The sequence below is a fragment of the Pseudophryne corroboree genome, chromosome 2 (genome assembly GCF_028390025.1).
Source record: "Pseudophryne corroboree isolate aPseCor3 chromosome 2, aPseCor3.hap2, whole genome shotgun sequence".
NCBI lineage: Eukaryota > Metazoa > Chordata > Amphibia > Anura > Myobatrachidae > Pseudophryne > Pseudophryne corroboree.
Window position 1 is genome coordinate 988,668,340 of NC_086445.1, and position 14,641 is coordinate 988,682,980.

Consider the following 14,641-nt stretch of genomic DNA (forward strand, 5'->3'; position numbering starts at 1 on the left):
GGAGACGTCCGCAAATATCTCAAATAACATTTATTACGTATACACAGTGGCGGTTCTTGCCACGGGCAAGCGGTACTTTTGCCCGGGGCGCCGCCTTCCGGAGGGCGCCGCACCAGGGCAAGATCCGCCACTGTGCCCCCCGCAGTGCCCTGCTGTGCCCCCCCCGCTTTGAAGGGAACCAGACGCGTAGCGTCTAGTTTCCCTTCATTGAGAGGACCTTAGTTGTGCGGTGCGCGATGACGTCATCGCGCACCGCACAGCAAAGGTCCTCTCCATGAAGGGAAACTAGACGCTACGGTCTAGTTTCCCTTCATGTAGAGGACCTTTGCTGTGCGATGCGCGATGACGTCATCGCGCACCGCACAGCATAGTGGCACAGACACTAGGGGTCATAATTGACCTCTAGCGTCTATGCTGTTCTATGGGAGAGACGTAATAACGTCTCTCCCATAGATCGAAGAGAGGAGAAGAGTGGCGCCGCCGGCGGATGGGGGTCTGCAGCGGTCTGGATCAGGAACGGGGATGGTAAGTATACCTTTTTTTCTTTTTCTTTCAGCGTCGTGACCACGCCCCCATTCAAAGCCACGCCCCCATATTTTGCCCGGGGCGCAACAAGACTAAGAACCGGCCCTGCGTATACATACACAAAAACATACATCTAAAATCTAAAACAATAATCACCTATCAAATATGCATATGGCCAGTTTGAACAAGGGAATATCCCTAATTAGCAAAAAATGTGTGAGGTTGATTAAATAACTGTCTTAGTGACACTTTATATAGTTAAATGCTGAAGTCCTGAATAAAGTGTATAACAATCTTGAGGAAGTCCCAAGGCATTGTGGGACGAAACGCGTTGATACTGCACTCCTGAAAATTTATACTGGTATACCACCACGGGAAGCTGGGAGCATTGATTATCGTCCACTATTCACCCTGCCAATACATTCATCCGGGAGAGGTGGTGAACTTCTGCAGCCACAGGCAATCCAGTGTTACAGCTATCTGGCCGATCAGCAAATATCGGAGCCTGCAGTGAGCATATCCTGGCTGAGAGCCTGCAGTTCCACCTATAAGGATATCCCATCCCGGCGCACATCACACGGGGCGGTGACGGCCTCACCACCGAGTGAAGAAAAGGGACGGATACGTCAGCCCAGCAAGGAGAACTAGTGGTAACTATTTATACTGCTTTCAGTTTCACACTGAACTGTTTCCATTACAGCCAGGACGCCGGCATACAAAGTAACAACTCCGTATGTGGATCCAGTATTAAGAGACTGCCTATTACAGTGTTATACACTGTTTATTCAGGACTTTAGCATTTAACTATATAAAGTGTCACTAAGACAGTTATTTAATCAACCTCACACATTTTTTGCTAATTAGGGATATTCCCTTGTTCAAACTGGCCATATGCATATTTGATAGGTGATTATTGTTTTAGATTTTAGATGTATGTTTTTGTGTATGTATACGTAATAAATGTTATTTGAGATATTTGCGGACGTCTCCCGATCTCTTCACTGATATATACAGAGCCACTCCTACAGTACATGTATATATATTTTTATATTTTTATTTATATATATATATATATAGACAGGCAAAGGTACGGCACTCGTGGCTCAGGATAAGCAAATGAAAATAGGCGACCACCATGTCAGCAAACAGTTTGCTGACATGGTGGTCGCCTATTTTCATTTGCTTATCCTGAGCCACGAGTGCCGTACCTTTGCCTGTCTACATTGATCCATACAGTAAGGGCACCGGGTCAAGGTAATACATTACATGGGAGTGCAGGACATACTGCAAAACTATATATATATATATATATATATATATATATATATAATTCAACATTGCCTATATTTAGGAAAACAAAAAAATCAGTAACACACAGCGCAATGTTTTAAATATCTATCCATGTATGTACTTGTATGCCTAAGACTCTAACTAAGTCTTAAAAACATACGCTGCAGTGTGTGGAATTCTTCTCTTTACTTATTCACCTGTGAGATATCTTTAATTAGCGCCGGGAGGGTGGAATTGGCATACCACCAAGAGACAAGTTCTCTTTATCTTTTCCACCTTCCTGTCACCGCCTAGGAATGCCCAATACATTTTCAAGTCATTTCTGAGACCGTGCATCTCAATAGCAACTGTGGGGTATATTCAATTGAAGTCGATAACTGCCGTCTGTCGAAAAAAGTTTTCGACTTTTTAAGGTCGAATCCTGATTCGACCTATTCAATATTTAACCAAATTTTTCGACAAGTTAATGAATTCGACTTGTCAAAAAGCACGTGGATCGGTGGAATAGCTGCTGATCCACGTGCTTGTGTCGAAAACGGTTTTGGCCCCATTTTCGACCATCTCAGTCCGACATCAAAATGATGTCGGACTGAGATGCGGACCCAGAGGAGGAGAGGGGGGGGGGGTGGAGCCGCAGGGAGACGGGGGGACAGCCGGCGGGCATACAGGAGATATCAGCGCTACAGTAGCGCTGCAGCAGGATGTCACTCAGCCGCCCGACCTCACGGCAGCTTCCACCCGGCTCCAGCACGCTGCTGGAGCCGGGTGGAAGCTGCCGTGAGGTCGGGCGGCTGAGTGACATCCAGCTGCAGCGCTACTGTAGCGCTGATCTCCCTGTATGCCCGCCGGCTGTCCCCCCGATGGTCTCCCCGCAGCCCCCACCCCCTTCTCCTCCTCTTGGTCCCATCTCAATTGGACTTGAAAAAGTCGAATTAAGATGGGATTGAATAGGGGTTGTCGGATCCATTCCGACAAATACATGTCGGAATGGATCCGACTTTAATTGTATATGCCCCTGTGACTTTGTGAGCCAAGACTCTGCGCACATGCACAGTGCTATTTAGGTGCATGTGCAGTAGCACCAAATTACTTAACTGTGTCCAACATCGACACTGCGTCCAACTCACAATCAGGCCTTTAGTGTGCAGGTAATTGGTGAGTCTGAAACTGCATCCTGTGAGCAGGGTAAGTCTGCCCTTGTTCGCAGGGCCGGTGCTAGGGTGTTCGGCGCCCTCCTGCAAACTATCAATTTTGCGCCTTTTTACAAATACAAATGTGAACGATCTCATCCTCAGAGCTGTAACTACACATTTTGGTGCCCCCCTCAAGATCCATAAACATACGGTCATAAAAAAATTACCTAAAATATAGGGGCGTAAAATAATTATGTTGCACAGTAGTCTCCATTATTCAAAATTACACCACACAATAGTATCACTTACATACATTACGCCAGGTAGTGCCCCTTATATTCATTACGCCAGATACAGCCCCCTTTTACATATTGCACCAGGTAGAGCCAGTCACACATTATTCCAGATAGAGCACCCTTTTACACACTGAGCCAGGTAGAGTTCCCTCTTACACTTTGCGCCAGGTAGAGCACCCTTTTACACATGCCACTTCAAGAGCCAACAATATAGGGGCCGCAGAATAGTACCAATTCACATTACACTGCACAGTAGTGTCCGTTACTCACATTACACCACACAGTAGTGTCTGTTAGTCACATTACACAGCACAGTAGTGTCCGTTACTCACATTACACCGCACACTAGTGTCCGTTACTCACATTACACCGCACAGTAGTGTCTGGTAGTCACATTACACCGCACAGTAGTGTCTGTTAGTCACATTACACCGCACAGTAGTGTCTGTTAGTCACATTACACTGCACAGTAGCGTCCGTTAGTCACATTACACCACATACTAGTGTCCGTTAGTCACATTACACTGCACAGTAGTGTTCGTTAGTCACATTACACTGCACAGTAGTGTTCGCTAGTCACATTACACCGCACAGTAGTGTCCGTTACTCACATTACACTGCACAGTAGTGTCCGTTACTCACATTACACCGCACAGTAGTGTCTGTTAGTCACATTATACCGCACAGTAGTGTCCGTTAGTCACATTACACTGCACAGTAGCGTCCGTTAGTCACATTACACCACATACTAGTGTCCGTTAGTCACATTATACCGAACAGTAGTGTCCGTTAGTCACATTACACCACACAGTAGTGTCCGTTACTCACATTACACCGCACAGTAGTGTCTGTTAGTCACATTACACCGCACAGTAGTGTCTGTTAGTCACATTACACCGCACAGTAGTGTCTGTTAGTCACATTACACCGCACAGTAGTGTCCGTTAGTCACATTACACTGCACAGTAGCGTCCGTTAGTCACATTACGCCACATACTAGTGTCCGTTAGTCACATTACACTGCACAGTAGTGTTCGCTAGTCACATTACACTGCACAGTAGTGTTCGCTAGTCACATTACACCGCACAGTAGTGTCCGTTACTCACATTACACTGCACAGTAGTGTCCGTTACTCACATTACACCGCACAGTAGTGTCCGTTACTCACATTACACTGCACAGTAGTGTCTGTTAGTCACATTACACCGCACAGTAGTGTCCGTTAGTCACATTACACTGCACAGTAGCGTCCGTTAGTCACATTACACCACATACTAGTGTCTGTTAGTCACATTATACCGAACAGTAGTGTCCGTTAGTCACATTACACCACATACTAGTGTCCGTTAGTCACATTACACCGCACAGTAGTGTCCGTTAGTCACATTACACTGCACAGTAGTGTCCGTTAGTCACATTACACCGCACAGTAGTGTCCATTAGTCACATTACACTGCACAGTAGTGTCCGTTACTCACATTACACCGCACAGTAGTGTCTGTTAGTCACATTACACCGCACAGTAGTGTCTGTTAGTCACATTACACCGCACAGTAGCGTCCGTTAGTCACATGACACCACATACTAGTGTCCGTTGGTCACATTATACCGAACAGTAGTGTCCGTTAGTCACATTACACCACATACTAGTGTTCGTTAGTCACATTACACCACACAGTAGTGTCCGTTAGTCACATTACACTGCACAGTAGTGTCCGTTAGTCACATTACACCGCACAGTAGTGTCCGTTAGTCACATTACACTGCACAGTAGTGTCCGTTACTCACATTACACCGCACAATAGTTTCTGTTAGTCACATTACACCGCACAGTAGTGTCTGTTAGTCACATTACACCGCACAGTAGTGTCTGTTAGTCACATTACACCGCACAGTAGTGTCCGTTAGTCACATAACACCGCACAGTAGCGTCCGTTAGTCACATTACACCACATACTAGTGTCCGTTAGTCACATTACACCGCACAGTAGTGTCAGTTAGTCACATTACACTGCACAGTAGTGTCCGTTAGTCACATTACACCGCACAGTAGTGTCCGATAGTCACATTACACCGCACAGTAGTGTCCGATAGTCACATTACACCGCACAGTAGTGTCCGTTAGTCACATTACACCGCACAGTAGTGTCCGTTAGTCACATTACACAGCACAGTAGTGTCCGTTAGTCACATTACACTGCACAGTAGTGTCCGTTAGTTACATTACACTGCACAGTAGTGTCCGTTAGTCACATTACACTGCACAGTAGCGTCCGTTAGTCACATTACACCACATACTAGTGTCCGTTAGTTACATTATACCGAACAGTAGTGTCCGTTAGTCACATTACACCACATACTAGTGTCCGTTAGTCACATTACACCGCACAGTAGTGTCCGCTAGTCACATTACACTGCACAGTAGTGTCCGTTAGTCACATTACACCGCACATTAGTGTCCATTAGTCACATTACACTGCACAGTAGTGTCCGTTACTCACATTACACCGCACAGTAGTGTCTGTTAGTCACATTACACCGCACAGTAGTGTCTGTTAGTCACATTACACCGCACAGTAGTGTCCGTTAGTCACATTAAACTGCACAGTAGCGTCCGTTAGTCACATTACACCACATACTAGTGTCCGTTAGTCACATTATACCGAACAGTAGTGTCCGTTAGTCACATTACACCACATACTAGTGTCCGTTAGTCGCATTATACCGTACAGTAGTGTCCGTTAGTCACATTACACCACATACTAGTGTCCGTTAGTCACATTACACCGCACAGTAGTGTCCGTTAGTCACATTACACTGCACAGTAGTGTCCGTTAGTCACATTACACCGCACAGTAGTGTCCGTTAGTCACATTACACCGCACAGTAGTGTCCGTTACTCACATTACACCGCACAGTAGTTTCTGTTAGTCACATTACACCGCACAGTAGTGTCTGTTAATCACATTACACCGCACAGTAGTGTCCGTTAGTCACATTACACTTCACAGTAGCATCCGTTAGTCACATTACACCACATACTAGTGTCCGTTAGTCACATTATACCGAACAGTAGTGTCCGTTAGTCACATTACACCACATACTAGTGTCCGTTAGTCACATTACACAGCACAGTAGTGTCCGTTAGTCACATTACACTGCACAGTAGTGTCCGTTAGTCACATTACACCGCACAGTAGTGTCCGTTAGTCACATTACACTGCACAGTAGTGTCCGTTACTCACATTACACCGCACAGTAGTGTCTGTTAGTCACATTACACCGCACAGTAGTGTCTGTTAGTCACATTACACCGCACAGTAGCGTCCGTTAGTCACATGACACCACATACTAGTGTCCGTTAGTCACATTATACCAAACAGTAGTGTCCGTTAGTCACATTACACCACATACTAGTGTCCGTTAGTCACATTACACCGCACAGTAGTGTCCGTTAGTCACATTACACCGCACAGTAGTGTCCGTTACTCACATTACACCGCACAGTAGTTTCTGTTAGTCACATTACACCGCACAGTAGTGTCTGTTAGTCACATTACACCGCACAGTAGTGTCCGTTAGTCACATTACACTGCACAGTAGCGTCCGTTAGTCACATTACACCACATACTAGTGTCCGTTAGTCGCATTATACCGAACAGTAGTGTCCGTTAGTCACATTACACCACATACTAGTGTCCGTTAGTCACATTACACCGCACAGTAGTGTCCGTTAGTCACATTACACTGCACAGTAGTGTCCGTTAGTCACATTACACCGCACAGTAGTGTCCGTTAGTCACATTACACCGCACAGTAGTGTCCGTTACTCACATTACACCGCACAGTAGTTTCTGTTAGTCACATTACACCGCACAGTAGTGTCCGTTAGTCACATTACACCGCACAGTAGTGTCCGTTAGTCACATTACACTGCACAGTAGCGTCCGTTAGTCACATTACACCACATACTAGTGTCCGTTAGTCACATTATACTGAACAGTAGTGTCCGTTAGTCACATTACACCACATACTAGTGTCCGATAGTCACATTACACCGCACAGTAGTGTCAGTTAGTCACATTACACCGCACAGTAGTGTCCGATAGTCACATTACACCACACAGTAGTGTCCGATAGTCACATTACACCGCACGGTAGTGTCAGTTAGTCACATTACACCGCACAGTAGTGTCCGATAGTCACATTACACCGCACAGTAGTGTCTGATAGTCACATTACACCGCACAGTAGTGTCCGTTAGTCACATTACACTGCACAGTAGCATCCGTTAGTCACATTACACCGCACAGTAGTGTCCGTTAGTCACATTACACCGCACAGTAGCGCCCGTTAGTCACATTACACCGCACAGTAGTGTCCGTTAGTTACATTACACTGTACAGTAGCGTCCGTTAGTCACATTACACCACATACTAGTGTCCGTTAGTCACATTATACTAAACAGTAGTGTCCGTTAGTCACATTACACCACATACTAGTGTCAGTTAGTCACATTACACCGCACAGTAGTGTCCGATAGTCACATTACACCGCACAGTAGTGTCCGATAGTCACATTACACCGCACAGTAGTGTCAGTTAGTCACATTACACCGCACAGTAGTGTCAGTTAGTCACATTACACTGCACAGTAGTGTCCGTTAGTCACATTACACCGCACAGTAGTGTCCGATAGTCACATTACACCGCACAGTAGTGTCCGATAGTCACATTACACCGCACAGTAGTGTCCGTTAGTCACATTACACTGCACAGTAGTGTCCGTTAGTCACATTACACTGCACAGTAGTGTCCGTTAGTCACATTACACCGCACAGTAGTGTCCGTTAGTCACATTACACCGCACAGTAGTGTCCGTTACTCACATTACACCGCACAGTAGTTTCTGTTAGTCACATTACACCGCACAGTAGTGTCCGTTAGTCACATTACACCGCACAGTAGTGTCCGTTAGTCACATTACACTGCACAGTAGCGTCCGTTAGTCACATTACACCACATACTAGTGTCCGTTAGTCACATTATACTGAACAGTAGTGTCCGTTAGTCACATTACACCACATACTAGTGTCCGTTAGTCACATTACACCGCACAGTAGTGTCAGTTAGTCACATTACACCGCACAGTAGTGTCCGATAGTCACATTACACCACACAGTAGTGTCCGATAGTCACATTACACCGCACAGTAGTGTCAGTTAGTCACATTACACCGCACAGTAGTGTCCGATAGTCACATTACACCGCACAGTAGTGTCTGATAGTCACATTACACCGCACAGTAGTGTCCGTTAGTCACATTACACTGCACAGTAGCATCCGTTAGTCACATTACACCGCACAGTAGTGTCCGTTAGTCACATTACACCGCACAGTAGCGCCCGTTAGTCACATTACACCGCACAGTAGTGTCCGTTAGTTACATTACACTGTACAGTAGCGTCCGTTAGTCACATTACACCACATACTAGTGTCCGTTAGTCACATTATACTAAACAGTAGTGTCCGTTAGTCACATTACACCACATACTAGTGTCCGTTAGTCACATTACACCGCACAGTAGTGTCAGTTAGTCACATTACACCGCACAGTAGTGTCCGATAGTCACATTACACCGCACAGTAGTGTCCGATAGTCACATTACACCGCACAGTAGTGTCAGTTAGTCACATTACACCGCACAGTAGTGTCAGTTAGTCACATTACACTGCACAGTAGTGTCCGTTAGTCACATTACACCGCACAGTAGTGTCCGATAGTCACATTACACCGCACAGTAGTGTCCGATAGTCACATTACACCGCACAGTAGTGTCCGTTAGTCACATTACACTGCACAGTAGCATCCGTTAGTTACATTACACTGTACAGTAGTGTCCGTTAGTCACATTACACTGCACAGTAGTGTCCGATAGTCACATTACACTGCACAGTAGTGTCCGTTAGTTACATTACACTGCACAGTAGTGTCCGTTAGTTACATTACACTGTACAGTAGTGTCCGATAGTCACATTACACTGCACAGTAGTGTCCGTTAGTTACATTACACTGCACAGTAGTGTCCGTTAGTTACATTACACTGCACAGTAGTGTCCGTTAGTTACATTACACTGCACAGTAGTGTCCGGCTGGTCGTCCTTGGGCATGTGCAGAGGTGAACGCAGATCCGGCTGCGTATGCAGTGATCTGCGTTCATCTCTGAGTTACCCCCTATGCCAGGTACAGCCTTCATTCCCTCCACAGTGCGGGCCCGGTACCTGCAGGAGGTCCCGACTCGGGCGCTGCTCATCCGCTCCCTTCTTTTCCGGTTTCTCACAGGCTCCGTTACTCCAGTGGCTCTGTAGGATGTTGTCAGTGACCCCGAGAGGGGGCGGAAGCGGGAACTAATTACCTGGGCCTAGGACTGATGGAGGGGCCCAGAGGGGCCCTGGTCCCCTGCACTCCCAACCCCCTCCCACCTTACTGGGCAGCAGCAGCTCTCATCTTGGCAGCACAGCACATGCTGCAGTGTGCTGTTCTGCAGTGGGGCAGAGAGGCTGCTGCTATTGTTATTGTTCATGTATGGGTGGGTGGGGGGAGTGTGATCACAGTGATCACACTCCCCCCTCGAATTGACCCTGGCTGAGGGGTTCAGGGGCTGAGTGCTGGGGGTTCAGGGATCAGGGACTACACCTACCCTGCTCTGTACAGGGCCCTAGACTTTTTTTTTACAACAATTTTTCCCATAAAGGGGCGTGGCCACGGCTCCCGCGATTAGGCCACGCCCCCAACCCTCTAGGTCTCTCTTGAATGGCAGCGGCGCTTTGTTTAGGCTGAGGCCACACAGGCACACACTGTGTGCACGGTAGATGCTAGAATCAAGTGGGCTAAGGGACCTTTTCCGTAAGGGGGAGGAGCCACGACACAAGGGGGAGGAGATACGCCAGCGGTACAGTCGCTCTAGTATCCACGCCACCAACTATTACCTTTAGTAATCAGGTGGCGAGCGGAGCGAAGCGAGCCACCGAGCCCGAAGCGTGGCGAGCGAAGCGAGCCCGCAAGGGTAGTTTACGGGTACCCTATTCGCCCGTAGCTCCTCCCCCTGGTGACGTGTCTCCTCCCCTAGATACGTCAGAAGGTCCCTTCTCCCACTCCGAAATAGAATCAACCCTGTGTGCACACTTTCTGGGGAGGAGGGGGAGCCGCTGCGCTGCATTCTGCCAGGGCCGCTACCTGTCATCCAGGGGGACAGGTGCAGCGGCAGCTGGCAGCAGCAGGGATGCAGAGCAGGGAGAGGCTGAGCGCCTATTCAGTTTGGCGCCTCCCTGCACTGCATCCCTTTGCTGAGCGGCTAGCGCCGGCTCTGCTTGTTCGCCTCTTTCGGCTATATTACAGCTGAGGAGCGGATGCATAAGATCTTGTTTTTGCAATTGAGCAAGAGTGCTGCTATAAAAAGTGGTGTGGCAATAGGAGGAGCTCGCTACTGAGGAACCAGTGGTGTTTAGCTGTTAAGGCCAGGCAAGTCATGCATTTGGGGGAAAGAAAATGTGTGTCTTACCTGCTTGATTGACTTCACTGCATTTCTCCCCTGCAGCCTGGTGCAGCTGAAGGCATGTGACTAATCAACAGAGCAGCTGCGAGGAACTCCCTTAAGAAGTTAAGGTGAGAGTGTAATTTGCCTGTCAGTCTGGAAGGGGAATGAGGAGTTAAGGTATAAAAAGACTTTACGGAGCATTTATCTGGATGACCGACGCCGGAAATGCTGACCCGTGCTAGAGAGAAGGGGGCATATGTAATAAGGTCCGAGTTTGCCAGAGGTTGCAGGATGCTGGCCAATCTCTAACTTTTTTTTAAAGAGGCAATCATGCATGGTTTTGCTTTGTAAATGATTGCCGCTTTAAAAAAACCCATCCGTTTTCATCCGGCATCCCGCTCCTCTGGCAAACTCAGACCCTATTAGATATGCCCCATGGTCTCTGTTAGACAGTGATAAGGCCAGTTGGGAAGTCTCTGTGTGAAGCTGAGAACCATTGTCATTGGCTCATATGAACATGAACTGTATGATGGTTACCGGTTATCCTAATAAAATAAACCATATTGCAGAAGTCCAGAGTCATATGGATGAAGTACAGTACAGTACGAGAGGAATGCAACTAATGGACCCAGGCATCCAACTTGATTAAATATTCAGATCACTAAGGTTCTTGTTGATGACAGCATAGGAGCTACATGATAGTTTGCGGAATGTGCAGTCAAGTTTGGTTGCAGTGGGCTCTGGTTGTGGTGGAGGATGCTGTTCTTGCTTCAAAGGGGAACTCGTTGGTTGTCCCCAAATCTTAGGCTGTACAGAAGAGGACAATGTTGTCAGCTAGTGACAGCTGCTGCACTATTTGGTCCCTTTAGCATTGTGGTGCAGGTGAGATGATAAGGCCCAAATTGGGAGCTGTCAAAATTACAGATGCTTTCACAAAAATTAGGTGTTGGGCAATAGATTTCAGCACCTTGTCACTTCCAACATAGGGTAAAACTACTGTACAGTATAATTTTGGTGTTGGGTTTAGTATATTCATGCTGACATTCTGGCTGCCTCCACTGAGAGGATACAGCCAGGACGGCAAAGTGGGGGGTGCGGCCACGGCATGAGGGGTTGTGGCATGTGGCAGTGACACCAAATGGGGTCGGGCCTGGGGCGTTACAGCGGAATCACATCATAGCAGCCTTTATGACGCAATTCAGCGTGAATCATGTAATCTGCCCCCCCGCCAGACAGCGCCAACTGCAGCAGACTTCTGGGGACTCGGGTTGGGGGGGGGGGGGGTCCAGCCGGGAGACTTGCCCACTCTTTCGGGAGGCCGGGAGCGCCACCCAATCTTTGGGAGCCTCCCAGGCATTCAGGGAGAGTAGGCAAGTATGGTTTACAAGCCAGTAAAGGTGTCAGAGTGTTTGTCTGGCAGTCAGCCCAGTGCAATGTCTGTTGGTCATCTGATGAAGACCAGTCATGTAAACAGGCCCCTTTTGTCACTTCGGGTGAAGTCCCCAGCCTACAGCCATGGTATCTGGGTGGTATGTCGACATGGAAAAAGGACAACACTTTAAAATGGCCGACACAGGACAGGTTGACACATGAAAATGTCGAAATGGCTTTTAAAAAATAAATAGATTTTTTTAACTTAATCGTACTTTACCATCCACGTAGACTACGACTGGGAAAAGTAACCTGTTCCTAGCGCATGCAAGGGCATACGGTGCACTAATTGGGATTCTTGGTCATGTTACGCAAAAAAAGACACCTAAAAAGTTTAAAAATGTTACGGCGACCTTTTCCTGTGTCACCTTTTCCCTGTGTTGACTATGTCAGTGTCCACCTATAGTGGTTGACCTATTGACTGTCGAGCTAATGTAGGTCGACCCATTGAGCCATAACCTACAGGCATACCCTTACTTGTGTGCTTCCAGGTCTATGACACATTAACTGATGAGCCAGTTGCATACCTCCCAACATTTAAGTATCTCAGAGAGGGAAATCTCGTAACGCGCTCGTGCACGAAACAGGGGGCGTGACCTACGTAAAAGGGGGCGTGGCTTCACAGGAGGGTCCGTGATCGCGTGCCACGCCCCGTTTTTGTCACTGGGGGGGCTCTATGAGCTGCTGGCATGCCCCCTCTCCCTCTGACAATCATGAATAGATGCTGTGTGCATGTGCACAGCGTCTATTCACCGCGAGAGACAGAGCCTCCCAACTGCTCCCCTCCCCACTGCGGGACACTACGGCCCATGGGAGTAACAGCGCGAAAGTCGGGACAGTTGGGAGGTATGCAGTTGGCCTTGCAGCAGTGCAGACGGATTGACAAGACCAGTGTTCCTCTGTGTGCTGTAAAGGACGCTGTAGCATTTGCACTTTCATGTTATTTTTTTGCTTTCGGTTACACAGGCCACTCACTAGCAGTCTCAGTTTCACTCCCCCTTGTGGCATTTATCATAGCAGCAGCTAGCAGGGAGAGTATTTTGCATGCTCCTCATTGATGACTCTGACAGATCGTGGCAGGCAGCATTATCTTCCATTTACCAAAGAACTTTACAATATTTGAGGGTGTGATTGTATCTCCATGAAACACACATGCTGGGACAAGGAAAACGTGTGGCATGCTGAACAGCAGACATCAGGACATAAAGGTTTCTGGTTGTTTCTCCCTCAGAGGTGCCGAGCAATGGCTGCCAGAATAGGGGAACTCCTGTTACTAACTTCTTCAAGAGGTGTTAATGAGAGACATTTCGTAGGAGAAAGGGGCGATTTAAAACGGGGAACTGGTCTTTTTGTGGTACTACTGTAGAGGAAGGGGTTTTGTGGCTTTACCATGCAGATGTAGGTTAGCGAATCAAAATGGAAACAGTGTTCAGCTTTTATCAGAGAGATCTGAAGGACTTAGTGATGGTGGGTGGTGGTGGTGGTGGTGGTGGTGGTGGTGGGGAAATGGTACCTTCATTTTAGCACGCTACCCCATGGGTGGCGAGTTGAAATGTGCAAAAAGTGACCCGTATGGGCACTCAAACTGGACTTTTCGCGTCACGCACATTTGTTTAGTCAGGTTTTGCCGCTTTACGTTATATGGGCTCAATCAGTGCGATAACTGGGGACAATTGAATTTTACTTGGATTACGTTGAATCAGCCAGGAATGGGAAGACAGGAAAGCATTAAGTTAGGGGGTCATTAATTTTTTTTGTTGGAGGCATTTTTCTTTTTAAATGGGCCAATACCTTTAGCAAGGGTTGGGTAGGGGAGACCGGTCGGCCGGGATCCCAACGTGCAGCATGCCGACACCGGGTTCCTGGGCGTAGAATGCTGGCGCGGGGGGCGATTGCAACAAAGCCCCTTGCAGGCTCGCTGCGCTCACCACTCAGCGGGCTCGGTAGCTCGCTGCACTCCCCACAGGTTCTACTCACACTCTACACAAGGGGATCCGGTCTCTAAGTCAACAGTAACTAGGTCGACACTATCTGGGTCAACCACTATTGGTCGACAGTAACTAGGTTGGCAGGGTTTCTATGTCAACAGGGTCTCTAGGTCGACATGTTCTAGGTTGACAGGTCAAAAGGTCGACATGACTTTTTAACAATTTTTTCTTTTTCTCATACGTCCTAGAGGATGCTGGGGTCCACTTCAGTACCAATGGTTCTGCAGGAGACATGGGCACTTTAAAACTTTTTCAGAGTGTGAACCGGCTCCTCCCTCTATGCCCCTCCTCCAGACCTCAGTTTAGAAAATGTGCCCAGGCAGACTGGTTGCACTCTAGTGGAGCTCTACTGAGTTTCACTGAAAAACTTTATGTTTTTTATTTTCAGGGAGTCTCCCTGCTTCGTGGGACTTAGGGGGAAGAAGTAGGAACCAACTTCC

The 14,641-nt window shown here is 47.6% G+C and overlaps 1 long non-coding RNA gene across 1 annotated transcript in view; it reads left to right on the plus strand.

The window, feature by feature from the left end:
- The first annotated feature begins 392 nt into the window (after positions 1 to 392).
- Positions 393 to 14,641, plus strand: part of LOC134987473 (uncharacterized) — a 78,087-nt gene continuing 63,838 nt past the window's right edge. The window contains exons 1-2 of the long non-coding RNA XR_010193125.1: positions 393 to 525; positions 10,843 to 10,910. This is a non-coding gene — a long non-coding RNA (uncharacterized LOC134987473). The remainder of the gene's footprint in view (positions 526 to 10,842; positions 10,911 to 14,641) is intronic.